Source organism: Trachypithecus francoisi, unplaced genomic scaffold (genome assembly GCF_009764315.1).
Source record: "Trachypithecus francoisi isolate TF-2019V2 unplaced genomic scaffold, Tfra_2.0 Lachesis_group1, whole genome shotgun sequence".
Lineage (NCBI taxonomy): Eukaryota > Metazoa > Chordata > Mammalia > Primates > Cercopithecidae > Trachypithecus > Trachypithecus francoisi.
Window position 1 is genome coordinate 162175078 of NW_022681454.1, and position 19798 is coordinate 162194875.

Sequence of the window (19798 nt, forward strand, 5' to 3'; positions counted from 1 at the left end):
ATCAGCTTGTCCCCTCCTGTGTCACCAACATACATAATAGTCCGTGGCATGAAGTAGGTCTTCAACAGGTGCTTGTTTCCAAACAAATGAATTAATGAACATACAATGTGGAAAGGACTATAAAGTGTATATATATTTAAGTGAAGAAGTAAGGCGAAGTCAAGTTATTGTTCTGCCTATAGTTTTTTTTTTTTTTTTTTTTTTTTTTTTGTGATGGAGTTTCACTCTTATCACCCAGCCTGGAGTGCAATGATGTGATCTCGGCTCACTGCAACCTCTGCCTCTTGGGTTCAAGCAATTCTCCTGCCTCAGCCTCCCAAGTAGCTGGGATTACAGGCGTCCGCCGCCATGCCCAACTGATTTTTGTATTTTTAGTAGAGATGGGGTTTCACCATATTGGCCAGGCTGGTCTCGAACTCCTGACCTCAGGTGATCCGCCTGCTTCAGCCTCCCAAAGTGCTGGGATTACAGATATGAGCCCCTGCGCTTGGTCCTGCCTATAGTATTTTTAAGAAATAAAGAAAAAGAGTAAGAATGTAGGCCAAAAGAAACTTGGAAGTCTATGGAGAAAACTATTATCAGTAGTTACCTGGAAGGAGATGCATGGACTGGGCATATGGGGAAGAGTGGTAGAAAGGAGACTGTGGTGCATGCACTTTTATATAAATTATATAAATGTACTACTTATTCAAAACTTTAAATTATAAAAAAAAAAAAAAAAAAAAAAAAGCTGATGTCAGCTCCCAAAGATTGTCATTCAGTAGTTCTGAGTAGGGATCAGGGGAATCTGCATTTTCAACAAGCTCCCCCACCCTCCCATCCCTTCCTGGGTGGGGTAGATCACCATCAAAAATCACTGTCACCACTACCTCTCCTGACCCTAAAACGCCACAAAACGTGTAACATTGGGATAGTTCTCATTTGGAGCACAAGCAAATGGGCAGGCACATCACAGAAACAAAAGGCAGAGTTTTCCGTAACATTTGACACCACTAATAGCTGCCACCCAAAAGGTAGCCTACTTGTGTGGAAGAACAGCAGAAATTTCATCTACCCTTCAGTTTCGTCCCCACAAGCAAGCAGGACCACTAAAAGGAGTGTCCTCTCTGTCTAAGACATTTATATATGTTGGGTGTTTCGACGAAATTTCAGACTTCTAAAACATTCACAGGTTTAGCGAAAGTAGTGGGAGGGGCTGCCTCAGATTTCTGAGCTCATGGTGATCATATACTGAAACCCTCCAAATGTTTCCTTCTACTTTCACCTTGGCATTTTAATTAATAAAATGTCCCTCCTAACTCACAGAGGAAAGATCTTTCTAACAACCCTTGCTGGAGATGAGAAAGGTGGTAAGGACCTGAAATGTGTCTTAGCAAGACTCACCCAACAGGGCCACCCTGCTTCACTGTGATGCCTTTCAGATGAACAGAAGTATTTGGCTCTTGTTATTCAATGACCCTAATAAAATTTTACAACTGAAGTGTAGAGGAAAAAAAATAAATAAAAAGATCTAATGACATACAAGAAGGGACTGAACCTGCCAACCCCAGAATATTTTCAGTCTCAAAAGTAACCTCGTCCTTATTAAGTTTACATTGATTCCCAAAGAGGGGAAAATTTAATAAGGAAGAAAAAAATTCAGTATTTCATGACTCACCACTTCCTCAGGATAATAAATATGAACTAAAGATATAGACACTGAACGCTTTTAACATTTTTATTTTCACTTAAAAAATAATGTTTGCACTATATTATCTACCTCTCAAGATGATTCTATTTCCGGAACACACTTTTTGATATGGTTTCTAATTCAAAAATCTGTCACATCTTTGATATTTCATAGGCTCCATTAAAATTAATAGCTTCATGGGTCCTTTTTGAGTTTCTTCCCTAAATTTTCAAACAATTTGTGCTCTCTTTCTCAGACTGGCCAATGACAAGCAGTTCTGGGACTGGAGGATGGAAGTAGTGAAATAATCCTTAAAATTGTGTAAAAATTAAGCACTGTCTGCCAGTGGGTTTAGAGTTGGCAACAGATAGGTCTTTATTAAATGGTTGGTTTTGTTTCTCCTATTGTTTCTCCCTAATATCCGTCTGTGTGGTAACTGAGTCACTATGACATAATGCCTCAGAGAAAGACTGCAGGACAACCAGACGTACACATGTTCATCCCTCAATGAGTCGCAACCTTGGGTCTGTTCCCTAGACATCGGTGGAAAGACTTGATTAATGGCAGACTTGTTCAACATAAAAAAGAACAAAGACCAGATTTATTCTTGGCATTCCTTTTCCTAGGGACTTTATTTGTAATGGGATAATTAATTTATGGCTTTGCAGTAAGGCGGCATCAGAGGGGCAATTTAACTCACAAGAGGTAACGGAGATGGAGAGTACAACTGAAAGATACCTTGCGTGGAAGGCTGTAGAAGGAACCCCAAGCTGGACGTTGATTTCTTTTATCAGTAATACAAATTCATTACTAGCTGCCTCTTGGATTTCCCCCTTGAGAGCTGCAACGTTTCCTAAACGAACAGAGGTCTTTAGGGAATGCCTCAAACCACGGCTGAATGGGGAGTGGCTTTAGAAATCGCTAGTGGAACGTGCGTGTTACCTTCTTGCAATCTCCCCGCCCCGGGGCAACGCAAAAGCGGTCCTAAGTGCGATAAGGGCATGGAGTGAGGGGAGTTATTTCTGGACATTAGCAGCATTCCTCCCCAGGACACACCCTCTCCCCCTCCCCAGCAGCCCTGCTCTCTGACACACTCACTCCGCGCACACGCGCCCCTCGGCGAGACGCGGCGCACTCGCGCGCTGCAGACGGGTGGCCTCTCACTGAGCCTGAGTCGTGGCCGCTGCGCCGCCAGGAGGCTTCCCGGGAGCCGGCGGGGCCCAGGACACGTCTGGAGCGCAGCCGGAGAGGGGCCGGCCTTTCGGCAGCGCGGCTGCGGGTTAATTTTCTTCGTTGCATTCTGCAAACTAGATCGCATTCAGAGCCCAGAAGTTGCAAGCTGGGAATAAGCGAGATCTGAAAGACCCCCAAGAGGAGCTTGTTTGGGAGTGGGGGCAGACGGCGTTTTGTGCCCAACTGGTAAGTGGCAGCATTAAATCTATGTAAACATGCAGGAAATAAAGCTTTGCAGCGTTTCCAGGCAGTGGCATGCAAGTACTCATGCGAAGAGTACTGTTTGGGGTGTTTAGTTGAAGTGGACTCAGAATACCGTGTTCCATCACGGTTTTCCTAATCCCTTCTTCGGACTCCTCTTTGGGTGGGGGCTGGCGGGGGCGGGTCCTGCTCCGCGGGACTTGTCTGTTGTTAGAGTTGGGGTGGGGGAGGGGAGAAAGGCGTGAGGTTGAATAATCTTTCTTACCCCCCTCGCCTTTTTTTTTTAATTAAAAAAAATTGATACTTTCAGAGAAGTTTCTCTTTCATGTGTTTAACTTGCCTGCAGAGGTTTGAGCCCAACGTGTTTTTATTTTTTCTAATTACTTTGTAATCGGCTCCATCCTCGGTTGAAATAGAAGGAAACTTTCACAAAGCGATCAATTTCTGACAGCCTAAGAGCTGCTCGGTTGCTGAATGAGGTCTAGCTGGAAACGCTTTGTTTCTTTCTCACAAGGTTTTGGTGATTTTTTCCCATGAGAAATCTGGGCGTTTTCACACCTGTTGCTCTTCAGTTGCCTCAAAATTGTTTGCTTGTTTGTTTTCTTGGGTTTCACTTGATTGCAGTTCTTTGTCTAACAAAATCCAATGCTACTTTCCCGGTTCTCCTTCTCTCCCTTTGGACGGGGTCCCTGTTGTTAGCATTCAGTTGGCTGTGGTTCTTAGGGAACAAGTGGCAGGCAGAATACAATAGGGAAGAATGCATTCCTGATGACTCCTCTACCATGGAAAGACTGAAAAACTGACATTCTCCATTAGTTTTTATGGAAAGCATTGCTGACACTTTTATAAATATTCAATTTTGGTGAGTTCCTGAAATTATTTAATCCAGAAGTAACAGCATGACTTTTACGGAGAGAGTTCCCCTAACCTATTTGCATTACAAGCATAGAGACCCTGGCACCTGAACACTCCCAGGATGCTGAAGTCACCTTTCGCTTCACTGGCAGGTAGGCTACTGACAAGGAAAGGGGTGATGGAATGTGAGGAGAGGGGCAGTGGGGGAAGCCCCCTGAGAAGGGGGCTGTCCTCCAAGGACCAGCATGTTTTCAGCTTTCTGATGATTAAGAAAATCATCAGGATATTAGAATGTAATTTAACATCCTAGTAGGTTAAGTTGAATTCCTGTCCAAATGATGAAGAAGACTTTCTATTAGCCCTTCTCACACTTCCAAGTGGAGCTCAATGGAATACTTGTTTATTTCTGTTGCCGATAAATCCATGGGAAATCTCTGCTGAACCCAGCAATTTTAAAAAAGCAAGTTCCAGCTTATAATTGCCCATATAATGGCAAACAGGTTATTTTCAGTAACCCAAGACTCTTACATTTCCCCCCATGGTTGTTACAGAGGTTACATGAAGATGTTATGAGCATGCATTTGAGCTTACCCACCCCCAACTGAAATGGAAAGTTATCCTTGGGTGTTTGATGGAAAATATTGTTGCCAGATACCTTAGGAAGCTATAAAATAACATGTTTCTGAAAAGATCATAGCTAGTAGACATGAGTGTCTATAGCTATTATATAATTTTTCATTGTTCCTCTAGGAAAGAGACCTACTTTGATCACTATAGTGTTTACATTTGTTGTTTATTTGTTGTATGGTTTTGCTGAGTCTTTTTTTCTTTTTGCTATTGAAAGTCTCCCTTCATTTAAATGAAATCACAGACTAGAAATAGCAATGATTGCTCTCTAGGGCTAAAATTAGAAACTACAGGAGACTTTTTAGGCACATCCCTCTTGTCTCATGGAAGGTTCTGCAGAGTTTTCTTTAAAACTCCCACTTAAGCAATTATTGTAAGATGTTTACTCTCTAAAATAACATTTTTATTTGGACACTTTTTTCCATCAAGCTTTAATCGTACTTTGCCAATGTATGTTGAACTTTGTTTCTCTGAGATGCCTAAAGGCACATCCAATACATTTACCATCCCTTCAAAGTCTGTATACTTAGCTCTTTGAGCAGTTTCTTTAAAAAAATAATAATAAATAAACAAAAGCTCCAATGGCACTTGCAGAAGACAAGACTGGATCCTCTGATGTGATGGCAGATGGCAGTCGCATGAGCTTTGTTTATGCCCAGAACAAGCTCGGTGTCTCTTAAATTAATCATGGATTGAATAATTCATTTCTCACACCTTGGGCTGCACCTAATCTTCAGCTATACATTTAAAGATAGGTTATGATTGAGGTCTGGTTCACTTGGACGTCCTTTCAAAGCCTATCAAATGATTTCACAGTTGGGTCATTTCTCATCGTAACACATATTATAAAATGTAATGACATAAACTTCGAGCTCTCCTGGCTTTTCCATTTCCAAGACGGGCTTCAGTGACCTTGCCATTTGTTGGTCGGCCCCAAAGATGGTGGGGCTAATGGATACAGTGGTTTTTCTGTAAATGTAATTAAACGTGCCTCTGCCAGCTGCCTGTGGTATTTGGGAATGTTTTCGTAAGAAAAGCTGTTCTTCGACTTTATCTGCCCACTGTGGTTTGTGGCATGTTGTGCTATTCTGCAGCCTTGCAGTTTTTTTCCTGAATGATTGGGCTATGATGTCATGTGCTATCTCAGCGCGGAACCTTTTCAAGGCTTTGCTGGGGTCTGTGTGCCTGAGCGAGGGGAGTGGAGGCTCCCTCAGAGCACACTTGGTAGCGACTCCCCGTCTACTCTAGCACATTCCATCTCCTGGAGACCAAAGCCACCAAATGATTTGCGGTCAGAGTGATTTGGGGCTGGTTAGAGATGATTTAAAAGGAAGGTTATGGGCATATGAAGTATAGGGTAAAGAAAATATATTTTACTACTTTATTGAGACCACATGGCTCCAACTTGAACTTTTTTTTTAAACATGGAAATTGTTGGCTGAACTAGCTCTCAGTGTTTTTTCCCTTTTTTTCTTTTTTATTGCTCTGAGCGAAGAGCTGTACTCCCTATTTGTTATATGCTTGACCTCCCCATTATTTCTGAAAGTTTGAAAAACTTTTTATGTTTAAAGAAAACAGGAAAACATAGGATTTGTCTGTTGTTCTCTTCAAGGGCCAATACCATTGCCAGAGAAGAGACCCAATTCTCTCCAATAACGGAAAGAAGGTTTCTTTCTCATGTCAAGCTTGGGAAGCCATCAGTTATGAAAGAGACAAGGGCCAGTCTGTCCCAGGGTACCCCAGGGCCACAGCATATCAGCACTGGCAGTGCATCCATGTCACTTGTTGACTGGGAGAGATGGTTTTGCTCAACCTCCTAAGGGTTCAGTATACCCTATGATGAATAATGGGGCCAAATAAAGCATGGTCGATCTTTTCCAATGCCAGAATGGTGATAATAGGGCTCAGAGACCAGGGGCTCCTTCTCATTAGTGGTCCATGGGAACACATAACACTTGGGTGCAACACTTCATTTGTGAGACTAAGCAGCCATCTCCTGCCTCTCCTATGTGGGCTACCACAAATTGGCACAGTAAACCACCTATTACCACTGAACAGGTTCCCAAATCTCTGTCCAGCATGAACTTAAAAGTATCTATTATCACTTCACTCTGTGGCTCCGGTTCATCCTATTTCAATCCTCAAGGCATATGCCATAGTCTAACAGTCCATTACAAGCTATCAAATAGCCAGCTCCAACTTGTAATTTGGTGTTATGACACTAGCTAGAGAAGTGCCATGGAAAGCGTGCTTGTGAGCATGGCCAGTCCCTTGGCAGTCATCAACCCAGGGTCTGAGGGCCATGACTGTGATGTAATGGAAGGCTGCATGAGATCTTCCCACCAACCCTTCATAGTTGCTGGTCTGTGATCCATCTGAGCCAGCCTGGATTCCTACAGTTTGAGTCTGTGTGTGTGTCCAGGGATTTAAAGGAAAACATGTGGAGACCAAATTAGTGTGTACCTGATGAGAAAATCTTATAGAATTGGAAAAATGTCAAGAAGGCAACATTGTATGATGGAAATCAAACTACATTGGAATTGAGGATCCTGGTTTTGCCACTATGTGACCTTGAACCAGCTATTTAATAATGCAGCATTGATAAAACACTATTATGTTGGATCATTTCCTTCCTAAATATGACATGTGATCATCAGAACCACATTTGGAAGCAGGTGGGGCAGGTGGCACTATTTTCATTCTGCAAGTATGGAAACTGGAGCTCTAGAGGTTACTGACTTGCTCAAGGTCACAAAGCATGTGAGTGATAGAGTTTGACCTCAAACTCAGAACTTCTGCCAGACATGGTGGCTCATAGGCATCTGTCTGTAATCGCAATATTTTGAGAGGCCAAGGCAGGAAGATCACTTGAGGCCAGGAGTTCGACACCTGCCTGGGCAACATAGTGAGACCCCATCCCTTCAAAAAATAAAATTAGCCCAGTGTGGTGGTGTGTACCTGTAGTCCTAGCTGCCTAGGAGGCAGAGACGAGAAGATTGCTTGAGCCCAGAAATTCAAGGCTGCAGTGAACTACTATTGTGCCACTGTGCTCCAGCCTGAGTGACAGAATGAGATTGTCCCAGAAGATAAACCAAAAACCCAGAACTTCTAACTTCAAGTCTCATGATCTGTCCACTGTAGCAAGCAGCCCCCACAATTCTCAACCTCTATAGAACTCACTCTCCTCATTTGCAAAAATGAGACATTTGGCCCAGAAAATTACAGGCCATTCCAGCTGAAAATTCTGTGTCTGATGAATCACTGGCTGGAAGGGACTTTAAGAAATCACTTAGTCATATTCCTTGCTTCTAGAAGGACTCTATCTAAACTATTTTGAAAAGAAAATATCAGCCCTTTTCTTACAGTCTTAGTGCAGAAAAGAGCCCCAGAGAGTGTCCAAGGACATTTGGGAATGAGAAGGAAACGAGGAGCTACAGGGCCAGTGCTCGGCAGGGTGATCCATCTCTTGGACTCGGAAGCAGTGAGTCTTGCCTCACTGGATGTGAATGTTCAGCCCTGAGATCAATATCTGAAGTAGGAGAGGAGAGTCACAAGCATGCTTTGTTGGTTAGAAATAATTCTGTAAGAGAGATCAGAAAACTGGTAACTCTGTGAAGAGGAAAAAAAGAGCTAAGTGACTCAGTAATGATCTTAAAGTTTATTAAGGACTCCTAGAGAGTGTGATGACTATAAATCAGTGGTAATGTTTCTGTTTAAAGATAGAAATGGCAGAATCCTGTTCATTCAGCAGGTGTGACAAGCAGAAAGCTGTGCTGATCTAGACTTACTTTGCTTGTATTGGGGTTGGTGGCAGAATGGGAATGAAAGGGGCTTTGCCCTGAAGACAGTGCCTAGGAGCCCCACTCCAGTCTTCCCTTCTCTCTCAGCACAGGTCTCAGCAGGCTGGTGTACCAGTTAGTGTCTAGTAACCTTTCTAGAACAAGGGACTACCAGTAGACAACTACCAGCAAGCACATCAAGTTGCAAGTTCAGTCTCACATTGCTCAGCTAACCTGGTTATAATTTTAAAAACTAATCTGTCTCCATGTTCTTCCTATGTCACTCCCATGAAATAGATGTTACTTTTTATTAAAAAAAAAGAAAAGCAGTGACTGAGATCAGAAGACAAGTAATTATCAGTAATTATCACAACTCTACAACTTACTGAGCTTGGACAAGGCATTTCCTACTCTGGGTCTTGATTTCTCATCTGTGAAATGGGCTAACAATAGCCATTTCAAAGTTAAATATTTCTGAGGATTAGCCAGGCGCGGTGGCTCATGCCTGTAATCCTAGCACTTTGGGAGGCTAAGGTAGGTGGATCACTTGTGGTCAGGAGTTTGAGACTAGCCTGGCTAACATGGTGAAATCCCATCTGTACTAAAAATACAAAAATTAGTCGGGCATGGTGGTAAGTACCTGTAATCTCAGCTACCCGGTTGGCTGAGACAGGAGAATCACTTGAACCTGGGAGGTAGAGGTGGCAGTAAGCCAAGATTACGCCTCTGCACTCCAGCCTAAGTAACAGAGTGAGAATCCATCTTAAAAAAAAAAAAAAATTCTGAGGATCAAATGGGGGAACATAGATGAGCATGCTATGTAACAGTTTGCATCATTATTAATAGGAGTCCAATTTCAGGCTTTTCTATAAACCACAAGGTCACAGATGTTTCTTTTTATTCTGCCTTAATTCCATTCCCAAGCCAAAATCAGAATCACAGCAGTTTATCCTCACTTACTATGTGTCAGGCACATAATCACCTTTAATCCTCACAAAAATATTATGAAGTAGATATATTACCCCTATTTTATTATCTGGAAACTATGTTCTAACAAAGATAAGCATCTTACCCAAGATCACATGGCTACTAAGTAACAGAGGCAAAACGGAAACCAAGTCTGTCTCACCACAAAGCTGTGCTTTGAGACCTTCAGGACTCTGAAGAACTGGGACCCTGTCCTACCTGAGTACAGCCCCAGTCCTCTTGGTTTCAGTTTGCAGTTGATCTGGCAGGCCTTCAAGGGGGTCTCCTCAGCTGTTCTGAGTCTAGATCAGGTCGTTTGCTTAGTTCCTTAGCTAAAGCTTCATCTTAATCCATAGTTTAGTTCATTCTGGCGGCTATAATGAAGTACCATAAACTGGATACGCTATAAACAACAGAAGTTTATTGCTCACAGTTCTGAAGGCTGAAAAGTCCAAAGTGAAGGTGCCGGTAGATTCAGTGTTTGGTGAGGGCCCACTTTCTGGTTCATAGATGGCGCCTTCTTGCTGTGATCTCACATATTGGAAGAACTAACGAGCTCCCCTGGGCCTATTTTATAGGCGCACTAATCCCATTCATGAGGCTCTACCCTCATAACCTAATCACCTCCCAGAAGGCCCCACTTCCTAAATACTATATGAATTTGGGGGAGTGGGGGGTGGGGCATAAACATCCAGACCATAGCAATCAGCTTACCCCCATTCAACTTCACCGTCTCCTCTCCTTTTCCTGTCCTTATTCCTGGGTGGCTTGCTGACCCCTCTCACATTCCTCTCTCACTCCACACATTCCTCTTTGGAAGATCCTACATTCTCTTCCCCACCTTTCTCTCAGAAGCAGATACTTCCCCATAAGGATCTTGTAGCTCTCCCCAGTTTTCCCAGCCCATGACATCAGCCCATCAAGCCTAGATCAAATGCCAGTTTCCCCAACATGTTTACTGTTTTTCCTCTTACTGGAAATACATTTTAGCATGTAAAATACAGCCTTTATATTACTTCTGAATATCACAGAATGTGAATTTTCAAAACTGTGAAAACCACAGAAGTCGTTGGTCAGTTGCCTTTATTTTTTAGATGAGGAAACTGAGGCCCAGATAAGTTAATTTACTGCCCACAATTATAGCTGTAGGCCAGAGCTGGAGCTGATTCCAAATGCAGTCAGTATTGTTGCCAAAATAGTTTAAACTGGGCATGTTATTGTGTCCGCATCCTCCAGTCTGGTGTGGCCCCTTGGTAAAAGTTTGGAAAGGAGTTTCGCCCTTGCCACAACAGCCTGATTGGACTCTGACTGTAATCATAAGAAATGTCTTCTTTTACTTAACATACTTCTTTTCCACTGAACTTAAACCTGTTCACTCCTCAATAGGCTACAAAGAACTATTGGCCACTCATTTTTTTTTTTTTTTTTTAGATGGAGTCTCGCTCTATTGCCCAGGCTGGAGTGCAGTGGTGCGATCTTGGCTCACTGCAAGCTCCACCTCCCAGGTTCACACCATTCTCCTGCCTCAGCCTCCCAAGGAGCTGAGACTACAGGCACCCACCACCACGCCCAGCTAATTTTTTGTATTTTTTAGTAGAGACGGGTTTCACCATGTTAGCCAAGATGGTCTCAATCTCCTGACCTCGTGATCCACCCACCTTGGCCTCCCAAAGTGCTGGGATTACAGGCGTGAGCCTGCCTGCCACTCAACTTTAATTCATGGCCAAGAAGAGTTAAGTCTCCCCTTAGCTTGCCTGTCTTTTAGGTTAAATAATAGCAGATCTTTTTGCTTTTTCTCACAGTTCTTGTTCTCCAACAATTTCATCATCTTTATTTCTATCTGTTGAACTATATCCAAGTGCTCCATGCCTCTCAAACTGTGAAGTCCAGAAGTGGACAAAGAAGTCTCATGAAGGTATGAGAAAGTGACGATGACCTCACAGTTCCTTCAAACTGTGCTTCAGTTGGTGCGGCCAACTTTCACGCTCATGTTTCAAGAGATAGTCAGGCCTCATTGGCTCATGTTCAGCGTATTATCCTCATTTGGCTGGACACTGCTTAGCCTGTGTTTGTGATAATGATCGTTTCCTCCATGCAGTATCCAGAACTTTTCCGATTGAGCTTTTTTCCCTTTGTTCCTGACTACTACTCCAATTCATCAACTCATTTGGGACTCTAATCCTATTCTTCCACCTCTTAATTCTTAACCCCAGCTACTGTCTCAAGTAGCTTAGCACATTAAAAGTCCCTGGAATTCACCCCTGAGACTTCTGGCCCCTCAAAACACTTCTCCTTCATGGCTCCAGGATTGGATAAAGCCAGTAGTCCATCTCCCAGTACAGACAAGGCACTCACACAGGGTTATAAGTTCTGGATAAAATTAGAGATCACCAGAGAGCCTTCCAAGAGGCATGAAGCTAAGGATCATTACATGGGTAGATTCAGAGATAACTGACCACACTCAGACCTAACTTGGGTATGATGGTGGGAGTCTCCAAGATTTTCCTTTGGCTCAGAAATGTGATAATTATGAATATTTGCATTTATAAACCACTTATCTCCATTAGCATAAGCTACACTTATAATGATATTACATTACCCCAGTTTACAGATGAAGAAATTAAGGGTCAGTGAGGTTAAGGTCACACAGCCAAGATTAGAACTCATGTTTCCTGTCTTTAAATTCTTTGAACTTTCCTGTATTTCAGCAGGTTTTCAAAATATTAGAATTCCTAAAAATTCCATGTGTGACTTGGGTAGGGTGCCTTTGAAAAATAGAGATTCCAGGCTGGGCGCAGTGGCTCATACCTGTAATCCCAGCACTTTGGGAGGCCGAGGTGGGCGGATCACGAGGTCACAAGATCGAGACCATCCTAGCTAACACAGTGAAACCCCATCTCTACTAAAAATACAAAATATTAGCCGGGCGTGGCAGCATGTGCCTGTAGTCCCAGCTACTCAGGAGGCTGAGGCAGGAGAATGGGATGAACCCAGGAGGCAGAGCTTGTAGTGAACCGAGATTGTGCCACTGTACTCCAGCCTGGGTGACAGAGCGAGACTCCATCTCAAAAAAAAAACAAAAAACAAACAAAAAAAAAACCGTAGAGATTCTAGAGCCCTGGCTCTAAGACATACTGATTGCTTAAGTCTGAGTGGAGCCCTGGGATCTACGTTTTAATAAGCACAGCAGAGGGTTTTGAGTAAATCTCTGCAGGCCATACTTGAAGAAACCCTCTCCTAAACTATGCTGTCTAGGCCAGGCCCTTTAAATACTACAGATCTACCTTTGCCCCGAGATAAAGCTGGCACATAAAAACCAGCCACAGAAACCTCCTGATCCAGACAGTAGCTCAGAGGGCTCCCTGATGACCCTAGACCCAGGACTGTGGTGCTCATAGCCTGCCACCAACCCTGGTTCAGTCCTGTTTTTGTCCTCTTCAGTTTTGCTGACTGGTTGAACCCCCTCTTTTGAGTACTCTGCTTTGACTTCCCACTCGGGTCTTAGATACGCTCTCACCACTGATTATGTCGGCGTCGGCTGCTCCAGATCAGAAAGCCTGTCTCCCTAAGGCCTTTCCAGATGCAGCTGTAAAATGGATCTGAAACCTGACTCATGAGAGAGAATCTGAAGACTTTATCTGGGGAACTTTCTAATCCCGTGCACCCCAGCTGGGCAACATTTACAAACTGCTCTGAGGAAAAGCTTCACATCCAGTTTCCCCAGAGAGGCATCGTGGTTCTTGCAGTCCTACTAAACTAAGTTTACAACCTATTGTTCCTGAAAAACCAGATACTCCAGGAGGGCAGATAGATGACTAGGGAATGGGCAGGCACAATGAGTGTTGATTAGGCATGCACAGTACACAGGCGCTGCACTGATTCCTTTTCATGAGTTGTGTCTTCTTCTCCTTTCACCCATAAGGAGCACAGCCAGGATGGTTTCACTTGGTGCCTGCTGTCTACTCTCAGGGCACTTAGGGATTGTGTGTGCCTTAGATTACAAACACAGCCCTGCTACCTGGTCTTTCAGGATCACAAAATCTGCAAGTGATCCCTGGCTGGATTCTCTTATGTGTGTTTATCAAGGAACAAGTGGAGCCCTGATGAAAAGAGTTTTTAGACTCATGCAGACTAACAGAATGTTTGAAAATTGACATGGGACACAGCCGAACTCCCAGTCTTGGTAGACACGTTCCACTCACTGTCTCTTCTCTATTCCCTTTTCCAAGTGCAGGAATCTTCTTTTTTATTTTTATTTATTTATTTATTTATTTTTGAGACAGAGTTTCACTGTTTCACCCAGGCTGGAGTGAAGTGGCGCGATCTCAGCTCACTGCAACCTCTGCCTCCTGAGTTCAAGCGATTCTTCTGCCTCAGCCTCCCGAGTAGCTGGGATTATAGGCACCCACCACCACGCCCAGCTAATTTTTGTATTTTTTTTTTTTTAATTTTTGTATTTTTAATAGAGATAAGTTTTCGCCATGTTGGCCAGGCTGGTCTTGAACTCCTGACCTCAGGTGATCCACCCACCTCGGTCTCCCAAAGTGCTGGGATTACAGATGTGAGCCACCACACCTGGCAGGCATCTTCTACTCAATAGGCTTGACTCTTCCTGCACTTTTTCAGAAGCAAATCCAACTTGTGATAGCAGGGCAACACACAATAACATATGTTGGCAGCAAATCCCAACACAGTGCGAAGAAACTGTGCTTTTCCTGTACCTTGGTCTCTACTATCTTGTGAAAATCTGAAGAGAAATTCCCAAACATAAGTCTCCTGAGTGATTGTCAGGTGTATACTTTGCTTTATTGTTAGCAGATGTGAAAGCTCTTTGAGAAGATAGCAAAGTATTTGGAGCTGGAGGGAAAGGGGTGTTTGGAGCCTTGTTAGAGACCAGCTGTAGAGTCTTAGAATGTTCTCCATATAGGAAGGCTTACATTGTGCTGAAAGAAACAGTTGCCTGTTGGGTTATAACTTGGCGAGTTATGTAATGATACAAATGTGGGACGACTTGTTAAAGGATCTGAGAGCATTATGGCAAAATTCTACACCCTATCCTTAATTAGATCAAGTTAAACTAAAAGGGAAAAGCAGTCTGGTTTGCTAACCACAGCGGAAGTATTGCTTTTGGGTGGAATTCATATCCGGATTGCGTTGTCTGACTTGAGGATAATACACAGGAAGCAATTTGGAGTTTTTCTTTCTTTTGGTTTTGATATTTCAGTTACAAGGAACTTGAAGTCTAGGAACTGACTTTGCAATGTTAACAGTTATCACAGCCAGCTAACCAAAATGTGCCTGTTTAAGATCTTGCTGTTTATCATAACACAAAGTATGCTCTGTGCCGTGTATGACTTCCAATACACATGTGTTAGTAATTACTACCAATATAAGCATCTACCCAGCCATTAATCAAGGCACCCAACACCTCGTGCCAATGTACTTTGAAACTTTATCTGCTGAAAAAGCAAAATTTCCCTCTGCTAATGAACACTTTTAGGAAAGCAGGCTGCTTAAGAGTGTCTGAAGCATTCGAGTGACAGCTCCAGTGAACTCCCATTTGTGATCGCAGGTGACCTAGCAAAAACTGCGAAATATAAGCACAGTTCTATATTTTAGTTTCTCCTGAAGATCATCTGTTTTATAATAGCAGTTGGCCTTTACTGAGCCCTGATCAAAAGTCTCTTAACATTTTTTTTCTCCTTTTTAATAATCCCAGGACATAAGGTCTGTTAATATCCCTACTTCCTGGTTAGGAAACTGAAGCTCAGAGAGGCTAAGTAGTTTGTGAAAATTCATTCATGGAGGAAATGACAGAGCCAGGGTACTAATGCTGGTGTGCCTGACTCCGGAACCCGTGCTTCTTGGAGTCCGTTCTTCTTTCAAAACCACTTGGTGCCTCCAAAGAGAAAAATGGTTTGGTAATTAGTCCCATTTGCTTCCAGTGATGAAGAGGAACTCTTTGGATGTTGATATCTTCTTTTTTTTTTTTTTTTTTTAATGGAGTCTCACTCTTGTCATCCAGGCTGGAGGGCAGTGGTACGATCTTGGCTCTCTGCAACCTCCGCCTCCCAGGTTCAAGTGATTCTCCTGCCTCAGCCTCCCAAGTAGCTGGGATTACAGGCGCCTGCCACCACACCTGGCTAATTTTTGTATTTTTAGTAGAGACGGGGTTTCAACATGTTGGCCAGGCTGGTCTCGAACTCCTGACCTCAACTAATCCTCCCGCCTCGGCCTCCCAAAGTGCTGGGATTACAGGCGTGAGCCACTGTGCCTGGCCGGATGTTGATATCTTTCAAACATTTGTTGAGGACTGACCTTGTCCCAAGGGGTTAGACAGACCGTATCACTGAATCCACCCAGTAAACAAATAAGGTAACTTGTAGCATCTCTGTTTTACTGTCAAGTAACCACCTGTTCTGTCCCATCATCCAGTGTTGCCCCTGTGGCCCGAAGGGTTGACCAACTTTCTGTTTAAGTGGAGTATGTAAATAGGACCGAAAAGCCATGTGGTAGTTGTAGGAGAGAGGGTACAGCAATGGAAGCCCAAAAATGTGGTTCTCATCCCAGACACCATCATTCATGATAATTCTCTTTATCTCCTCTGTACCTGTGTTCCTTTTTCGTGCCTATAGTATTTCCTGTAACTAAAGTGGAAGTATTATCTGAAGTTTCATGAAAATAGCATATGCATCAGAAATAGGGAGATATCGGCCGGATGCAGTGGCTCACGCCTATAATCCCAGCACTTTGGGAGGCCAAGGCAGGCAGATCATTGGAGGTCAGAAGTTTGAGACCAGCCTGGCCGATATGGTGAAACCCTGTCTCTACTAAAAACACAAAAATTAGGCAAGCATGGTGGTAGGTGCCTGTCATCCCAGCTACTCTGGAAGCTGAGGCATGAGAATTGCTTGAACCCAGGAGGTGGAGGTTGCAGTGAGCTGAGATTGTGCTAGTGCACTCCAGCCTGGGTGACAGTGTGAGACTCAGTCTCAAAAAAAAAAAAAAAGGCAAAAGAAACTTTTTCTAATTCTGGATCTTCCACTAAATATCAGTATTCAAATTATGTAAACTTTCTGACCCTCAGTATCCCAATCTGTAAAATGAAGGCAATAGTACCCAGCTCTAAATGTTGTTGTAAAGATTAGATAACACCTATTGTGTGTGCAGCACAGTACCTGGTATGCATCAGTAGTAGTGCCCTTTACATGTCGCTTTTGTCCCTCTTCTCAACTCCCCACCTCGCCATTCATATTAGTAAGTAGTGCTTACAATACAGATAAGATGGGGTGTTTGTGAACAGCCTTGTGCCATCCACAGTGTCACTTACTGGGCTGCAATAATATGTAGTGGTTAAACTCTTTGAATCCCTTTAAGTAGACTGATGAAGTTGAAATCCCTGTTCCACCATTTCCTGTGTGACTTTGGCACAGTTATTGAATCTCCCTGGGCCTCAGTTTCTTCTTGCTTTAAAATGGGTCTAACAGTAGCACTTCTCTCTTGGGGTTTCTGAGAGGGCTGAATTCGTTATATACTACATTCACTTAGAAAATACCTGGCCCAGAGTGAACACTCATTCGATGTTAGCTGCCATTATTATTATTTATTTATTTATCTCTGTGACCTCTTGTAAGCTTATTAAAGGAGCTGTGCAGAGTGAGACCATGAAATAGATTTTCTAGTGTGAACCGGGCTGCTCACAGGGGGCTCGTGCAGTCTGAGTGCTGACCTTGGCCCCATTAGCACTGTTCTCTAACCAGCTCAGGCACGGGGCTGTAATGGGGATTATTGAAGTAACATATGGAAAACTCTTAGAGTTAGCTCTTGGGAGAGGAAAAAGGCACTAAATAAATACAAGGAATTATTAAAAACCAGGAGACGACCTCACAGGGATGCTGAGCCTTGTATGTTATTTGCTATTCTAAGAAGAAACTGGGGCAAGAAGCCAACTTCATCACCAGGTGACAAAGTGGTCTCCTGGCTGCTGTTCAAGGGACGGCAGCATGCAGCGTCACCTCAGCAGATCCCAGGCCATCACAGTCTCTTCCTGGCTGCAGGAAGCTCAGCTTTCCCACGAAAAAGAAGGGCTGGGTCCCATGCCAGATGCTATGCCTACTCCCTCCCATATCTTGTGCCCAAATACCCCTCCTTTGAGGAGAGTTGGGAGGTGGTATTCTAAGTGAGAACCTACCAAGTAGAATATTGATGGCAAATTCCCTCTGGTACTAGTGCAGATGACTTAGAGGCCACCAGCAATCTGCTTCCACAGCAGGACTCCAGTCCCAGACTGGGCCAAGCCGGGGCTTCGTTGCCAAGCCTTAACAAGTATGTGGAGAGCACACAGCTCTGTAATTCTGGAGATAGCAGTCCATCAGTCACTACTTACAACTTTACCACCCACCCCTGTGACATTCCTCTCTCCAGAACCAATCCTAAGGCTAAAATGAAATATACTTACAGTGGTCTCCAGATATCACTTGTGAAATGGTGTACAGGAGGCATCCAAGAATGAATCAAGATCTGGCCCACAGCCACCACACAGCTTGGGGCCTCTGGTTTCCCCCTGATGTCAGTGGCATAAGATTAATTTCTATGGCTCCAAGCAATGATTGCAGAAACATCCTATTTCTCTTTGCTACAAAATAAAGAATGTCTTAGCCATGATGTCTTACACTATAAAGTCTTAGAAGATAAGGATAGTGTCTAAGTCTCATTACTCAAGAATATAGCACTTCATGACATGTACCTTTATTTATACTTTTCTGGTAACAATATAGTTTTAAAATACTGATGGCCTTTCCAAATAATGGTATAAATATGATATCTCAATCCTCAAAACTACCAACAAATTTAAGGTATCTATAACACATACAACCAATACTTATGCATAAATATTATAAAAACATGGCCTACCTCGCAATGTGCATAGCAAAAAATAGTTTGAAAAAGAAAAAACATAATTAAAAATTCCACCACTCAAAATTAAAAATAGTTCTCTTTCCTTCTTCAATCAGTTTCAAAGATACTACGTTAACCATCAACTACGAAAGAGACCAAACATTTCAGCAGCCTTTGAAACCTAGAAGAAGTCCTTACAAATGTAAAGATTAGACAGTAGAATATTTTCGCTGGCATTTAAGATTTTTGAAGGGTCTAGTTAGGATCTAGTAAGTTCTTCAGAAAGGTTAGGCTGACTATAAAGACAACACTGCAAAATACAGAAGATTCTCTAGCTCACTTACTACAATGGAATGTGTTTTTTCCTAGAGATCAGGATTAATTATTAAAATATTTAAAGCAAAAGATGTTTCTAAGTCTGCTAGGAAGACAAATCATAACAGTAGATCCCAATCATAAGCCTATGTGTAAAACAATCTCTTAAAAAAGAGGTGGCATGCGGCCGGGCGTGGTAGCTCATGCCTGTAATCCCAGCACTTTGGGAGGCCAAGGCAGGCAGATCACCTGAGGTCAGGAGTTCGAGACCAGCCTGACCAACATGGTGAAACCCCATCTCTACTAAAAATACAAAAATTAGCCGGGCATGGTAGTGCACATCTGTAATCCCAGCTACTCCAGAGGCTGAGACAGGAGAATAGCTTGAACCCTGGAGGCAGAGGTTGTAGTGAGCAGAGACTGCGCCATTGCATTCCAGCCTGGGTGACAGAGTACAACTTTGTCTCAAAAAAAAAAAAAAAAAAAAAAAGAAGGAGCATGCATATTTAAAAGTAGTAAAGTAGTTGCAAAGAAAGTCTTGGCAGTTTTTCAGAGCTCCCTTCATGTAATCACTCTATTACAGTGCACCCCTCAAGTTGAAAAGTTCCCATTTATTTAACATTTTTTAAAAGAATTAAATATTTTCCTTATTTGTCCAATTTGCAAACGTAAAACAAGGCTGCATCATTTCTCCTTTTTCCGCATCCTTCTTTCTGTCCACTAAGGTATTTCTCTGGGGCTGTTGAGAGCTTCTGAAGGTGATTTGATGTGAACTCCCTCCTGACTTCTGGTTTGTCTGCTTCTTATAAAGAGCTAGTATGCTCCAGAGAGCACCAGAGCCAGTTCTTACCCAGCAATCCCAGAAGCAATTTTCTTCTGCTTTTCTTACTCACCAGAGCCCTCCTGGGGTTTCAGACAAAGAAGCTGAGCAGTTTGCAGTAGCTACTAGAGAGAGAGGTTCATAATGGAATAGCAGCTTCAGGTTTTTAATCCGTCATTAGAAATAGTTGTTTTACAACTTGAGAGAGAAAAAATAGAAATCTATGGCACAATGAAGGGGAAAAAAAGTGGGTCATGTTACTGTAGAGATAGACTCAAATTCTACATTATGTCATAAGTGAAAGCTTTTTTGGCCCATATGGGTATAAATTAATAAGAGAGAATGCTGTCAGTGAAGCAAGGGTAAGTACTTTGCCTGGAGAGTAAGAGACTGGCCAGTTAGTCCTAATAAATCCAAGGGTTTGGGGAGGCTCTT

General features: G+C 43.0%; 1 protein-coding gene across 6 annotated transcripts in view; it reads left to right on the plus strand.

The window, feature by feature from the left end:
* Positions 1 to 19798, plus strand: part of PALLD (palladin, cytoskeletal associated protein) — a 422012-nt gene that overhangs the window by 120114 nt on the left and 282100 nt on the right. The window contains exon 1 of one of the 6 annotated variants that reach the window (XM_033215647.1): positions 2810 to 3088. The exons of the other annotated variants lie outside the window; for them this stretch is intronic. The gene's annotated coding sequence lies outside the window, so the exon portion shown is untranslated. Of the gene's footprint in view, positions 1 to 2809; positions 3089 to 19798 lie in introns of those variants that run through there. 6 annotated transcript variants of the gene reach the window in all.